This window comes from Pogoniulus pusillus, chromosome 8, assembly GCF_015220805.1.
Source record: "Pogoniulus pusillus isolate bPogPus1 chromosome 8, bPogPus1.pri, whole genome shotgun sequence".
In the NCBI taxonomy this organism is placed as follows: Eukaryota; Metazoa; Chordata; class Aves; order Piciformes; family Lybiidae; genus Pogoniulus; species Pogoniulus pusillus.
In genome coordinates, this window is record NC_087271.1 from 14,479,793 (window position 1) to 14,493,108 (window position 13,316).

The 13,316-nt window shown below is 49.0% G+C and overlaps 1 long non-coding RNA gene across 1 annotated transcript in view; it reads left to right on the top strand.

Annotated features, from left to right (window-relative positions):
* Positions 1–2,491: 2,491 nt before the first annotated feature.
* LOC135177408 (uncharacterized) overlaps positions 2,492–13,316 on the top strand; it is a 68,230-nt gene continuing 57,405 nt past the window's right edge. The window contains exons 1-3 of the long non-coding RNA XR_010303054.1: positions 2,492–3,854; positions 6,477–6,589; positions 6,719–7,036. This is a non-coding gene — a long non-coding RNA (uncharacterized LOC135177408). The remainder of the gene's footprint in view (positions 3,855–6,476; positions 6,590–6,718; positions 7,037–13,316) is intronic.

Consider the following 13,316-nt stretch of genomic DNA (forward strand, 5'->3'; position numbering starts at 1 on the left):
CAGGAAGGGACGGACGTGAGACGGGGCAGGTAGATGGGCACCATGGGCTTTCCTCTTGCATGACTGAAAATTCTGCATGCAAGTCTAGACCCTGCACCCCACCCGTGCAAACCGTAGGGAGGGAAGGCACTAAGGGAGCCTGGACATGATGTATCCCAGTGCAGCTTTTTCAGAAGGCGAGTAACCCGTCCTGCTGCCACAAGAAGACAAGCACGCAGGTGCTGCCGCAGCCTCACATGCCCTCCCACCCTGCCACGAGGAAGGACTGGGTGGCCTGGCTCGTCTCCTTTCCCTGGCCTGCCTATGCCCGGTCTCGATCCCTCAGGCACTGTTTCCCACCTGTACTCAATCGCGCCGTGCTCCGCTCCCAGGGCCTGGCCGGGGAAATGGGTGAGGGGAGCGGAGCGCGGCACGGGGCCAGGAGCGCCTCGACAGGGTCCGGAGTCCGCCTGCCTGCGCGGGGCCAGCAGGGGGCGCCGCTGATCCCCACTGCTGCGCGCGTCGCTGGCGGGTGGGGGCTGCCGCGGCCGACACGGAGCGGCCCAGCAGGACCGTGCATGGCCACGGAAACGCCAGCGTCGCCCCAGCAACCTCCTGCCCGCAGGTGGGAGCTGCCCGGCGTTTCCCCGCAGTCCGTGTCGCGGTGGGTCTGCCACGGCCCCGCGGATGCGGAACCGGCTGCAACGAGCCCTGCCGCGCTGGTTCCGCCCGTCTCAGCCGGGGCGGAGAACCGTGGCCGGCCCTGTGCGGGAGAGGCGGCCGCTGCCTGGAGACAAAAGGCCGCCGTGTGTCCGCCTCTGCGGCAGCGCGAGGTGCGCGGCCGCTCCCTCTCCTCGGCAGTCTGCTGCCCTGACCGCAGCCCAGCCTCCCTCCCCGCCTCGCTGCGGCGCGGACCTCCAAGGAATAGACCGTCTTGCTATGAACGGTAATAGGCGGCCTTGCGTGCCGAGAGGGCAGCGGAGCGTAGACAGCCCGCGGGAGCGGGCGGCTCCGGTGCCGGCTCCAGAGGGGATGCGAAGGCCCATGTAAACAGTGCTAACCTCAGGCAGAAAGCGGAGAGCGGGAATCAAGCGGGTCATTACAAACCGGTGTCATGAGAGAAGAGAGAGAACGGCCACCTTTTATTGGGCACGGAAGCTCCTGAATTTTAAGTAGCAACAACTTAGATGCTTTAACATTGTTGTTGGGGTTTTTTTTTTTTTTTTTTTTTTTTAAATACGGTGCAGTATTTTGTGCGTTACCGTGCCGAGTGGTGTCGAGGCATGCAGAGGCACGGCAGAGCGTGACTGCGGGAGTGGCATCGCGCAATGCCCGAAGTTCGCGCTGTCCCCGCAGGAGCAGAAAGCATGCCTTTGGGGTAGGGGCGAGCGGCTGCCGTGGGGATGCCCGCTTGCAGCCATCGCCGCAGTCCACCTGGCTTCCCGGGAGGTTTCCCTCGATACAGAGAGGCAAACTCAAGATGTGGCCAGGGAAAAGTTGCGGCCAGGGAAAAGTTGCCCAGATGGGGGAAGTCAGGCAGGATCCTGAGCGGCGTCACCTGCGTGGCCCTGTTTGTTGCAGTCTTGCCTTGCTCCTCGAAAAACACAGATAAAGGTCAGGGATTGCCTAGGAATCTTCCTGTGGTCTTATGGAGAGAAGGGAAGGCAGAAAACATGTCTTCAGGGTGGCAGCTTGTCTTGCTCTGTCTCCTGCTTTCCCTGCCGGGGCTGGATAAGGGACTGAGGACAGCTCCATGCCCTTCCTGGTGGCAGTTCTCCCCATCGCGTAGCCCCTCCTGAAGAATCACGTCCGAGCTTTTGTGGTGATGAATCAAAACCAACAAGAGCCGAATCTTTTACGAGAAGAAGGTTCGAGGGTGCCCGGCCCGCCGGCTCTGTTTGCCGCCTGCTTGGCAGCGGGGGAGCGCTCGCCGCGGCAGGGACTTGACCTGCAGAGGGCAATAGTTGGACGCAAATGCTAACAAAAGCAGCGGGTTTGTTGGCTCGACACGGTAGCCGGGACCCAAGAATGCTGTGTAGGTAGGCAGCAGTGCTTGATTAATGTATACTGAAACAAAAGATAGGGTATATTGTGTGGTTTGTCTTTAGTCTACGTTTTCAAGGCTAATCTAATTAATAACTATTAGATTTATTCTAGAAAAATAAACACAAACCTCCACGAAAGGGATGCAGTGAACTCCGGAATTACCCGAAAACACTAATTGTTTGCCGGAACATTTACATTCATCCGCTTGGATTCGTAGTATTATCGTTATTATCCTCTGCTAATAAGATAGACTATGTGGAAAGGAACGGGAACTTTCCTGACTGTGGTAGCGATTGACAGGGTGACCGCGCAGCCTTCTTAGGTGGAGGCGGCAGCCGCCCGGCGCCCTGACCATTGTCTGCGGGGCTTGCACCGCCGTTCAGCACCAGGCCGTCAGACAGCGGAGACCCGGACCCCACTCTCCCGCCGCCCCCGCCAGCAGCCCGCCCCAGCGCCTCCGCACGCGGCTGGAGTGGGCCGAGCAGGCACTCGTCTCTCGTTTTTCTAAGTAGCCCTTTCCCCATCTCGTAATGGATCTGCTGAGCAGTGGAAAAGAGCACCTCGACGGGCGCACTTTGTCCCCGGTCTAAGCTGTAGGCGCGGCTGCCGAGTGTGTCTGCGGCTCGTGTACATACCCTGCTTTAATAATTACATATACGTCTATATAAACTCATTATTCAGGAGCGAGTGGAAGCGACGAGCAAATTGGAGTATTGGCAAAAGGGATGCTTGCAGGTCTGGATTCACACTCTCTTCCTAACTCGCCGCCCCTTTCCTCCTACTCTCCCCAAATTGTATTTATCTGAGATTATGTCAAACTTCAGTGATCGGAAATGTCCAAAAGCCATTCCCTCTGGAAAAAGTCAAAAGGGTTCCTGGCATTAAAACGACCTTGCGTCATTCCTGATGAAATTAGCAGCGCTGCATGTTTAGAGTTGTGCTATGGATGCACTTTGGTCACAGTAAAAAGACATTTGGGGTTTAATCCCCTCATCTGAACAGGAGTCGTCTGCTTTCCACTAGCTGCAAATACTGAGACCGGCACTTGAAAGTACCTTAAACCTGCAGTTCATTTTTCCCTTGTCTTTAAGTGTAAGTGATGGGAATTGCTAACCTCGGCTAAGAAAATTTCATTTCCCCCATCCTGCTAAACGGTTATGGTCGACATATGTTTGTTATCGGAGAGAGGTGCTATGAACACAGAGCCATTTTCTTAGCAGCTCTTTGACTCTGTGTTACCATAGTCCCAAACGGCATTGGTCCTTTCCCGTTGGGAAGTCATGAATAAGAGACTATGAAGCTTGCACGTCAGATCTTCCTCAATTAATCCACCATTAGCATGTTTGGGATCTTCTACTGGATGGTTAACAGCAGCTTTGATAACTGTATGCTGTCCATACCCAATTATGTTCTGCTAAAAACGAACTCTGCAGAACAACCTTCCTGAGCTGTCAGTGTCTCCCGTTTTCCTATTTTAACGCTTGTGTGTAGTGGCAGGCGACAGATGGTGTAGATCAGATCGATTTGATTGCATTAGGCGATTTTTTTTTTCCTCCTCTCCCCCCCGACTCCTTTTCTGGAAGCCCACATTCATCTGAGAGGCGATCGCCGGGGACATGGGAAGCAAGAGCAGCCGCCGATGTGTGAAAGCAACGAGACATGGCCAGCCAGAGGCGCCGGGGTCCCTTCCCGGGGTTTGTTAACATGGTAATCCGGCACCAGGAGAGAAAGCTGCTTTCTGATGCTCAGAACCCATTCCCCATCACACATCAGATGACTCCCTGGTTTTACACACAGTTGGAGTTCTGCTGGAAACCTGGATTTAAAGGGTAAGCGCTTCAATAGAGGTGGATTTCTGATAGTTATTGGGGTAGGTGCCGAAAAGGAGCGAGCTCCCGGCGATTTTAAAAAGAGGCTGCCTTTGAGCAGGCATGGGTATTTTCTTCCTCCTTTCTCTCTCTCTCTCTCTCTCTCTCTCTCTCTCTCTCTCTCTCTCTCTCTCTCTCTCTCTTTATTTTTTTTCCCCCTGCGCCCCCTCCCCCCTTCGCCAGCGAGCCCCCTAATTCAGAGCAATTTCTCGCACGGAAAGACATCGCGCCTCTCTATTGACGGATGAGATCGATATTACCCCCTGTGAAATTTGCTTTTCCTGGCAAACCCGAGCTCTGCTCAGAACTCCGCTCCTGATAGCTTAATTGTTTAATTCCCTCCTTTCTGCTCCCTTCTGTCTCACCCACTCCGCCCTCCCCAGGAGTGGCAGAGGCTGTGGAGGTGCCCTCCCGGGGCCCTTCGCTGGCCTCACCAGGCTGGGGCTCCGGCACCCGCGTTCTTTCAGCGGGGGAGCGGGGCGGCAGCGCCGATAAAACATGGCTTTCTGGAGCCGGTGAACAAAGGTACTTAATGCCGAGACGCGCCGCCGCCACGGGCACCTCCCGCATGCGGCGGAGAAGGTGCGAGGCGGGCAGAGCACCGGGGGTTTGCTCTCTGGTGCTCAGCGTGCCGGACGGGGGTTGTGCCGGGGCCGCAAGGGGTAGATATCCAGCGGCGGGAGGAGGTGCAGCGATCGGGCGGACGCGGAGCGCGGTGCGGCAGGGCCGATGCTTGGCGCTGTCCAACACAGCGGGTGCTGAAGGGCCCGTCGGGTGCGGCGTGCCGGGCCAATGCGGGGCGGCAGCGGCGGCGGGGCTAGACAGGGAAGTTTGGGAAGGCGCGGTGTGCGCCGGAGAGTGGGGGGATGCTGCTCAGGGAGCAGAAGGTAACGTCAGATGGACATAGCGAGGATAAGGCTGACGCCGTTCAGGTCATATTCTCCCCGAGAATCGCATTCTTGAATGTTGAAAAGACAAAACCAAAACCAAACCCAACAAACAAAAAGAACCGAAGTTTGGATTTTTGCCTATTTCTCGATGCCTTTGTGGAGTGACTCCAGATTTCGGAGAATATCAGTCTGGGTGTATCGCTGTAGAATGTTCTCGCCACGACTCAGTGCATTTTACTTTTTTGAACGGCTTTTGTTCAACTTGAAGGAAACAGCATCAGTTATTTGAGTTCCAACGCCAGCTAATGGGTTTAGAGCCTTCTATTTCACAGCGAGGAAAAATTAAACTGTTTGTTATTTACTTTCTATCTGCCTTTTAAAGTGCAACCTGAAAGCTTTCAATATTAGAGGAATATAGAAAATTACACCGAAAATGACATTAAAATAGAGGAGATTGAATTGAAATTTTTTTTAAAAAAAAAGGTAATATAGCTATATTTTTTTCTTTCTCGGTTTTTTTTTTTCCCCTTTCAAATCCAGACAAGAGTCTGTGTTACAAAACAAATACTGTGTTATTGTATGTTTTCATAGGAAACATAGTGGTAATATGTCAAGGAAGGCAAGCTCTCGTGTTAAGGAAGGAATCTGTAGGAAAAGCAAGCCTCCTGTACAAATTTCAATTGGAATCTAGTCCACAAGCTGGTCAGTTACCAAGTGCAGTGTGTAATGAGAGCTTTGCGTGCTACATAATTACTCATGGCTGAAGAAGTGCGGAGTACCTCTGCTCCGTGTGCGTTTCGACGGTGCATGGCTAGTTTCCTTCCCCCTCTCCCCGTCACTCACACACAGGCTGTCCGTAGCACCAGGAGCAGGGGTGAAATAACCTGGAGAAGTTACTGGTCGCCAGGCGAAGTGTGCTATGCCATGACGTTGCAGAGATCCCTTCTATTTAGTTGGCGAACAATAAACGTTTATTATCACCGTGGCAGATCAGACAAAGCTTACACCTCCCGCCTCTTCCAAGTACGAGCGCTGCTGATAAGGGAACTGCGCTGGCTGACAAGCAGAGCCGCAAGCGCCATTTGGAAGGAACTTACTATTATTATTTGTTACTGTTGTGTTGCCTTAAAAAATCCCAAACAAACAAAAAAAAACCAACAAGCAAAAAAACCAAACCCCCCAAAAAAAACCCACACCAAACCCCAACATTTCGCCTTTTGCAGATACGTGTGGGTAGGCAGCAGGTGTCGGTGCAGAGGTGCGCTGCCGTTGCCGCTCCCCCGCCCGCCGCCGCTGCGGAGCCGCCTGCCCGGTTCGGCGCCTGGCAGCCAGTGTGGGGTCTGCTGTTCGAGCACACGCGGGGAGCGAAGTGTGCCGAATTTGTACTTTGAAGTCTTTTTTTCGTCTTAGATTTTTGTGGCACTAGGCAGGCCTGGGAGAGGAGTGCTTCTGCTGAAGCTCGTAGCCTTCGCTATTTCTGTCTTTGATTTTCTTGATGTTCATCGGTCTCCTTTCCTCCCTCCCTCTTGGTAGCACGTCGTGTCACTGTGAGTCAGGACGTGTAAAATGCATTTCCAAAACCCAGATGAAAAGTCTCTCGGGCATAGCTGCTGCTTTATCTGACCTCTCCCAAGCCCACCTATGCAAACAGATTTGTAGTATTTGTGTGCTTAACCGTGCATCTCTTTTACAGGAATCTGTTGCCTCGCGTGACATCTTGCAAGCTCCCAGAGAGAATTGATGAAGCATACAGCTAGGGAATAGGATGCCAAAGAAGCACAGAGGAAGAAACCAGGCAATCACCAGGTAAAGCCAACCTTATTATTTTTTGTCACCTCGCCTGCAAGACCTTGCCCACTCTAGCAAGGCACCGGGGGAGCAGACAGACTGTACGTGTGTGTATTAAACGCTTGCTTCTCTCACTTGCCTCCTCAGGATGGGAAGGTTCAGCGTCCATTGGATATGGAACGAGATCACTCTGCAACCCTTGTGGATTCTCCTTCTTCTAAAGGGGAATTATAGTTGTGGATTTATTGTCCCGGTGCAGCACTTCGAACCATCATCATCAGCAACAGCAGCAGCAGCTTTCTGACTCTCTTCGGTGACGGGTATTCTTGGGTGGATAATACGGATTACGTTGTTATTGCTTAAGAATACGCGTAGTCGAGGAGAGTACCGGCGGCGGGCAGGCAGGCAGGCAGCGCGACCGCCCCCAGCCCACCAGCTGGCTCCTAACGTCCTCTAGTTGCCAAGGTAGCACCTTTTCCATCTTTTCCTACGCTTTGCAATGTTTCGCTTTGTCTGTGTCTCTGCCCGGGCGGGGGTAGCTCGGACGCCCAGTCCCCTGCCGGGGGTGGGTGCCTTTCTGTGCGTGTGTTCGCGTGGGAGCAAGCGGAGGACCAGGGAGGCCGGGGAAGGGCTCACTGAGCTCCGCAGCACCGCGCCGGGGGCTGCGGACTGAGGGCGGCTGGCACCGCTGTGGGATGCGCCTCCGTCGGCATCGCTCCACTGCCTGCGCAGGGGCCGGGGAAAGGTGTTCTACCCGTCGGGGAAGCCGCGGCGCCCCGGTACATTGCCGGCAGCCCCCAGCCCCCTTGCCCCTTTGCCCCAGTCCGACAGGGAGTGCGGGGCGGGGATGATTGGGACCCCGCCTGCGGGGTTCCCCACCCCCAGGATACGGACTATCTGCGAGGCGAGGACAACTCCCGCTCCGCCCGCACCCGCCAGCGAAGCGCGGGACGCCGCCACTTCCGCGGCCACCGCGCTCACAGCAGCCGGGTCGTGAGGGGCTGGGGGACTGCCTGCCGACGGGAGGTGCCGAACGCGAGCTAGAGAGACAAGAGGCACCCCGTAGTGTTGTGGCTTCTCCCTCTCCCTCGTGGATGTTCTTGTTCCCTGGCTGCAGAGAGATCTGGCCACCCAGTGGGGCTGCTACTGGGAAGCAGGTTGTGACCAATTGCTTTGAGGGGATGATACCCCTTTGGCCCCTTTTCCTCACCCTACAGTACCAACCTGGTGAGGGTAGGATTAAGAACACACCTTCACACCAGCCCCAGCGCAGCAATTTGGAGAGCACCCAGCCAAATGTGGAGGTCACCAGCCTGTGAGGCCTCAGGTTGAGATATGTGTTCAAGGACAGGGCAGAGGGTTGTTTTGCCCCCTGGAGTTTGGACAGTGGCATCTTTGCATCCCCAGAGAGCTCAGGATTTCCCAAATGCGACTTACATCTGGGCAGATGTGAGATGCAGCCAAGGGAATGTTGGTTCCCATTACTGGCCAAGCCATGCCCCATCTCCTTAACATAGAAGACACGAATCCACCACTCTCTCCAGTGTTGGCAGCAAGGCATGAACTTTGGTTAAAAGCCTGGTATGTCTTTCAGAGGCTGTGCTTAGGCAAATCCAGGTGTCACATTAATACTTTAGGTTTTTCCCCCTGCTCCTCTGCCCCCAAGACTGGCAGACACAAGGATCAGCATGTGATCATCCCTGTTTCCCCATATGAGACCTCTCCAAATGGTCCCAGGTTTTGTTGCCATGTAGTTGTAATTGTGAGACCAGGATTCAAAACCTCTTTTGAATTAGATCAGAAGCCATTTTAAAGCAAGTCCAAGAGTACTGTCATGAGATAGCCTTTCTGAAAGGATCCCTCTCCAAGCCCAGCTGTGCTGAACCTGAGAACAATTTTTGACATGGACAGACCAGATGTGGGGCAATGTTAAAGTTGTGAGGGTGAGGCAGGATGGTGGAGAATCTCTTTCTCCCTTTCTCTCTGTCTCTTGCTTAGTGATTGAAAGGCCATCTACATTCTGCTTAATTATGTCCAACAAACTGCCAAAGGAATCTTTCTCTGTTGCCTTCAGTAGCGAGTAGAGCTCTCATTGTTACATAGACGTGTGGATCTGTTATTCTTTAGACACATCTTTGATGCTAGCACTATGATCCTTGTGTTTCTCTAATATCACTTGAAAGCCCATTTTTTTCTCTGTTGTTTAGTATGTTCAACAGCCCAGAAAAAAAAAAAGATATTAAATTATGCTATAAAAGACACAATCAGCTGTTAAATCAGTCAGTTCAGCAATGTAACACAGCCATGTTTACAATTACCGCAGGAGCAGCGATGAAAACACTATTTTAAACATCCAGGTTTGTATTACAAACCTTCCTCTGCTCTGAGCTTTTAGTTGACATTTTCACTTGAGTCATGACTTAGAGTATTATTAGGAGTTCCCATTTCATCACAGAAAGGATGTGGGTTTGTTTGCCCTTTGGTTGAGAATCTTGTGCAGTAATGGGCTGCATTGGTACCCATAAATATAAGCTTAGCAAAATGTTTCTTTATGCCTGGTTTCTTCTAGTTGCTTTTTGTTTAGTGTGGTGAGGTGGTTTTGCTGAATAATGCCTTAATGACAGGGATGATGCATTTTTAATGCATATACACTGCCTAGCTTCAGCACAGATACTCTTTGTCATTGTCAACATTAACATTTTGATGATTTGTAGATTTCTCTAAAATCCTTGGGGAATTGCAATGATCTGTGTGTTAAAAGAGTGAAACTGTACAGTCCAGAGGAATCCTGGATGCACTCACCACCATAATAAGCAAATATTGCATAAAGCTTCATTAGTGTAAGGGCTCTTAGAATGATGTTTCCCAACAGCATGATCTCAGAGTCTCTCTCCCTGGTCATTAGCAGTTCTCGGACTCTGTCACCTGTGTATAGCAAAGCATTCATTTCTGAACAGATCTCTGAGGAGAGACTTTATATTGTGAGCCTGATCCCAGGAATGCACATAGCTTCCATGGGACTGCTCAGAGGAGGAAGGTTGTTCTTGTTAAATGCAAAATATTTTGGGCCAAATCCTACCATTCAGTGCAATAGCAAAGCCCCAATTGATTTCACTGCAGGAAAGATTAGACCTCTAGTGAAAGGGATTTTTTACAGTGCTACACTTCGTATTTTCCTCCATTAGAAATTGTGGCTCCCATGTGCTAAAAAATGAGTCTAAGAACCCCCTGCCTCTAATAGTCTAATGACATTTTATTAACAGCAAAAAATTATACTAAAAGGCCATAGTGCAACATAATAAGGCATTATGTTATAAATGAGGGTTTTTAATTGTACCAGTATGAGTATTTTCTCAGACAACATTTTAGGACGAGGATTGTGGCAGCACCAACTGTGTCTTAACAGCTATTTTGGTGAGCACACGTTTAATTGATTTAGAATACTAAATTTCTGTTTTAAAATGGGTTTTGTAATCAGCATCCTGGAAGAAAATTAAATAATTAACCCAAGAATTTTCTGAACCTTGCCTTCCTTTCCACTCCCCCTCCCAAAAAAAAAAAAATAAAGAAGTGACAATCCTGTGAAGATTTGTATCTCTGGGTAATTTTATCTGCTGGAGTTGCTTCAAAGGCTGCTCCCATAGGAAGTCTTTGTCACATCAGGGCCCCCATGGCATTGTAGCCAATAATGGTGGAGTGGACACTGAGGTAGCAGCTGTCCTGGCACAGAGTAAGGTGCTGCAGGTCCCCCTTGCGTGGCCACCCATGATGTAGGCTGGTTCCTGCCCTACTCCATGCCAGGGAGATGACGACTGCTCAAGCATTCCTAGAACAGGGAACTGCCAAAAGGGCTGTCCCCACGAGTACCCACAGGCATGTCATATCCCATGATGGCAGAAGGAGAAGGAAGATTAGCTTTGGCCCTTACTGTTCTGTGCAGGCAGGGGAGCAGCCCTGCTTTTGTCTACCCGTGGCAGGGAGCATTGCTCCACTTAGCAATAGCCTAAAATAAGTGATTAGGGCTGCTGTTTGATTCCAGGTGCTCTTTCCACAGAGATTTAAGCTTGCAGCCCTTATATATGCACATAGCTCTGAATGGAATGAATATATATGTACACATACATGCAGATACATACACACATCTTTTTGAAGGGAGGCCACAGCATCATATGAAAAGTCCCACATTCCCAACTCTGACAGAGGCACAACTCCCACTTACCTCAGCAGAGGCCATGCTTTATTTATGACCAGTGTTGGCAATTCCTTTTGCTGCTTGCAAATGTGCCTGAAGTAAATGCACACACTGTTGCATATGGATCATACAGCCATGCAGATGCTTTTCTTTGGGATCAGTTCTGCTTACTTTTCACTTCTGAGACTCCGTGCATTCTTCCCATAACAGGTTACTGCTATTCATGTCACTTTAGGTGGCTTCTAGTGTTTGTAGGGTTTTCTTAAATAAATTGACAATAACACCTGTACATCCACACAGCTACAGCTGTAAGAACAATCTGAGCAGCCTTTTTCTCTGGGTTTTTACGTCACACTAAAAGTAATGTATACAGCTGGATTTGAATGCATTTTTTAATAAATAGTGGTTTTACATACACAAAAGGCTTTTTATTCTCTTTCTTTTAAAAGATCGCTAATTTTTTCTGAAAAGCACCCTTAGATGTTATGACACCTCACCATTTAGTGTTGTAAAAGTAAATCATGACACTCATTACCAATAATCATAATTTTTTGCCAGATTCAGAATCTACCTCCGGAAAGCTTTCATGGTTGAAACATTCTCTAGGCTAATGCCCATAATGCATGCATGTTTTTTATTGCTATCATTTAGTAACTAAATTGATCAAAAATCAAAGTATTTGATTATCACGCACTTGCAATGCACAGAGCTATTTATAAATTTTGGCTTGATAACAACAGTGAGTCAAAAGAAATTTAAATGGCAGGCCAGAAAAATAGAAGTCTAAAAGTGAAAAACTAAGAATTCATAGAGGTGATGGAAAGTGTCTAGCATCGTAGGACAGAGATGATCTTAAGGGAGGTAAAGAGAAGAGGCCTGGAGGTAATGGTAGAGTGTAGATGTGCCACGGCTTTGCAGAGCCAGAGGACAGATAAAAGAAGAGGTTCCATGCAAGGAGGTATCGCAGTGTGCTGCTGGGAGAAAGCGCCAGAAGTGTGGAGACCAGGGCTGGAATGCCACAAGGATTTGGTAGATTGCTTTAGATTGCTTTCTGGAAAAAACAGTATCTGGTTAAAAGCTGCCAACAGAAAATAAGGTGGAATGTTCCAGAAACTAGAGGAGTTGATTGATATGAAAAATAAGAGCCCTGAATATATAGCTGAAAGGAGGTTTATATACACACACAGATAGATGAATGTACATACCCAGTCAAAATTACATAATAATGTCTGCATAAATAAATTAAATCAGGATCCTTCTTTTGAAAGCATTCTCCTACAGGAACCAGTGGGAATTTTCCATCGATTTCAGTGGAGCCAGAGTTTCTCTTGTCTTTGGAAAAGCAGTGTAAGCCTGGTGCGTGCAAATGGACACCAGGCTAGGGAACTAGGCAGGGAGAAAACGCAGTGGCGTCAGGAAATATTTTCTTCCAGTGAACCCAGTGCCTTTCTAGCCAGTGGGTATGGTATAAAGTATCCATAGAGGGAAAAAAAAACCCAAACAAAACAACAACAACAAAAAAAAAAAAAAAAAAAACCTTGCCTGGGAGATATAAAATTAGCTTGGCCAAGCAACCACAGACGGCAGTCACCCTAAGAGGTCTGGAGAGCCACCTCAGGAGGCTGCCTTGCCTCTGGCCTTGCCTCTGATTCCTGTGATACACCTCCATGGAGCTGAAATGGTTCTGATAATTTCCCAAATCTTTGTTATCAGTAGAAAAAAAGTGGTAGAACCATGAAAGGCTACTGAAGCTTTCTGACTAACTCAGAGTATTTTAGATTAAGTCAAACTTGGTCTTTTATTGGTTTTACAGTCAATTGTCACTACAGGATTGTTCTGTACAAGTTATCTTGTGTTATATACAGCGTACACTCCTTTTAGATTATTATGTAGACAAGAAATGTTGGGAAAATGTAGCTGTTGTTCGGAATTTTAGCAGTTCTCTTACTAAGTCTTACTAAGTTTATTGATGGTCATAGGTCTTTTAAATCCCTGAAAATCAGTGGTGAAGTGATCACCCTTGGACCAGTCTTCTCTAATAGGAGAAAGATTCTGCTTTAAAATTGTACAGCATCTAACTGTGCAGCCTGTTACAAAACCTAACAGACAAATCAACCCATTTCACTACATCTTCTAGAAACCTTTACACAGATAATATAGATTTCATATGCTTTTTTTTATTATCTGACAGTAATAGCTTTGCTAGTAGTCAGATTTTGCTAACAAGAAGCTGAAAGAAAATTCAAATAAAAAGGCATCACTGTAGTTGCTGACTTATGGATTTTAATTTTTTTTTTAATGAGGTGGGATATAACAAGAGCCAGGAGGCCTGATGCATTAATGTTCCATGCCATTTGGAAACTCATCCTTTAAATGCTCATTCTTCAGGGGGTAACTTGCTTGGTTACTCCAAGAAAAGGTAGAGCAGTGTTGCCTCTTTGTCAGCCTGCTGAAACTAATCTTTTGAAATCCAGAACTGTACACTTCGATGCCTACTGTTTTACTGGAGTCAGTTAACACAGTCTTCATGTTCTGCTTGTTAAAAATGACCAT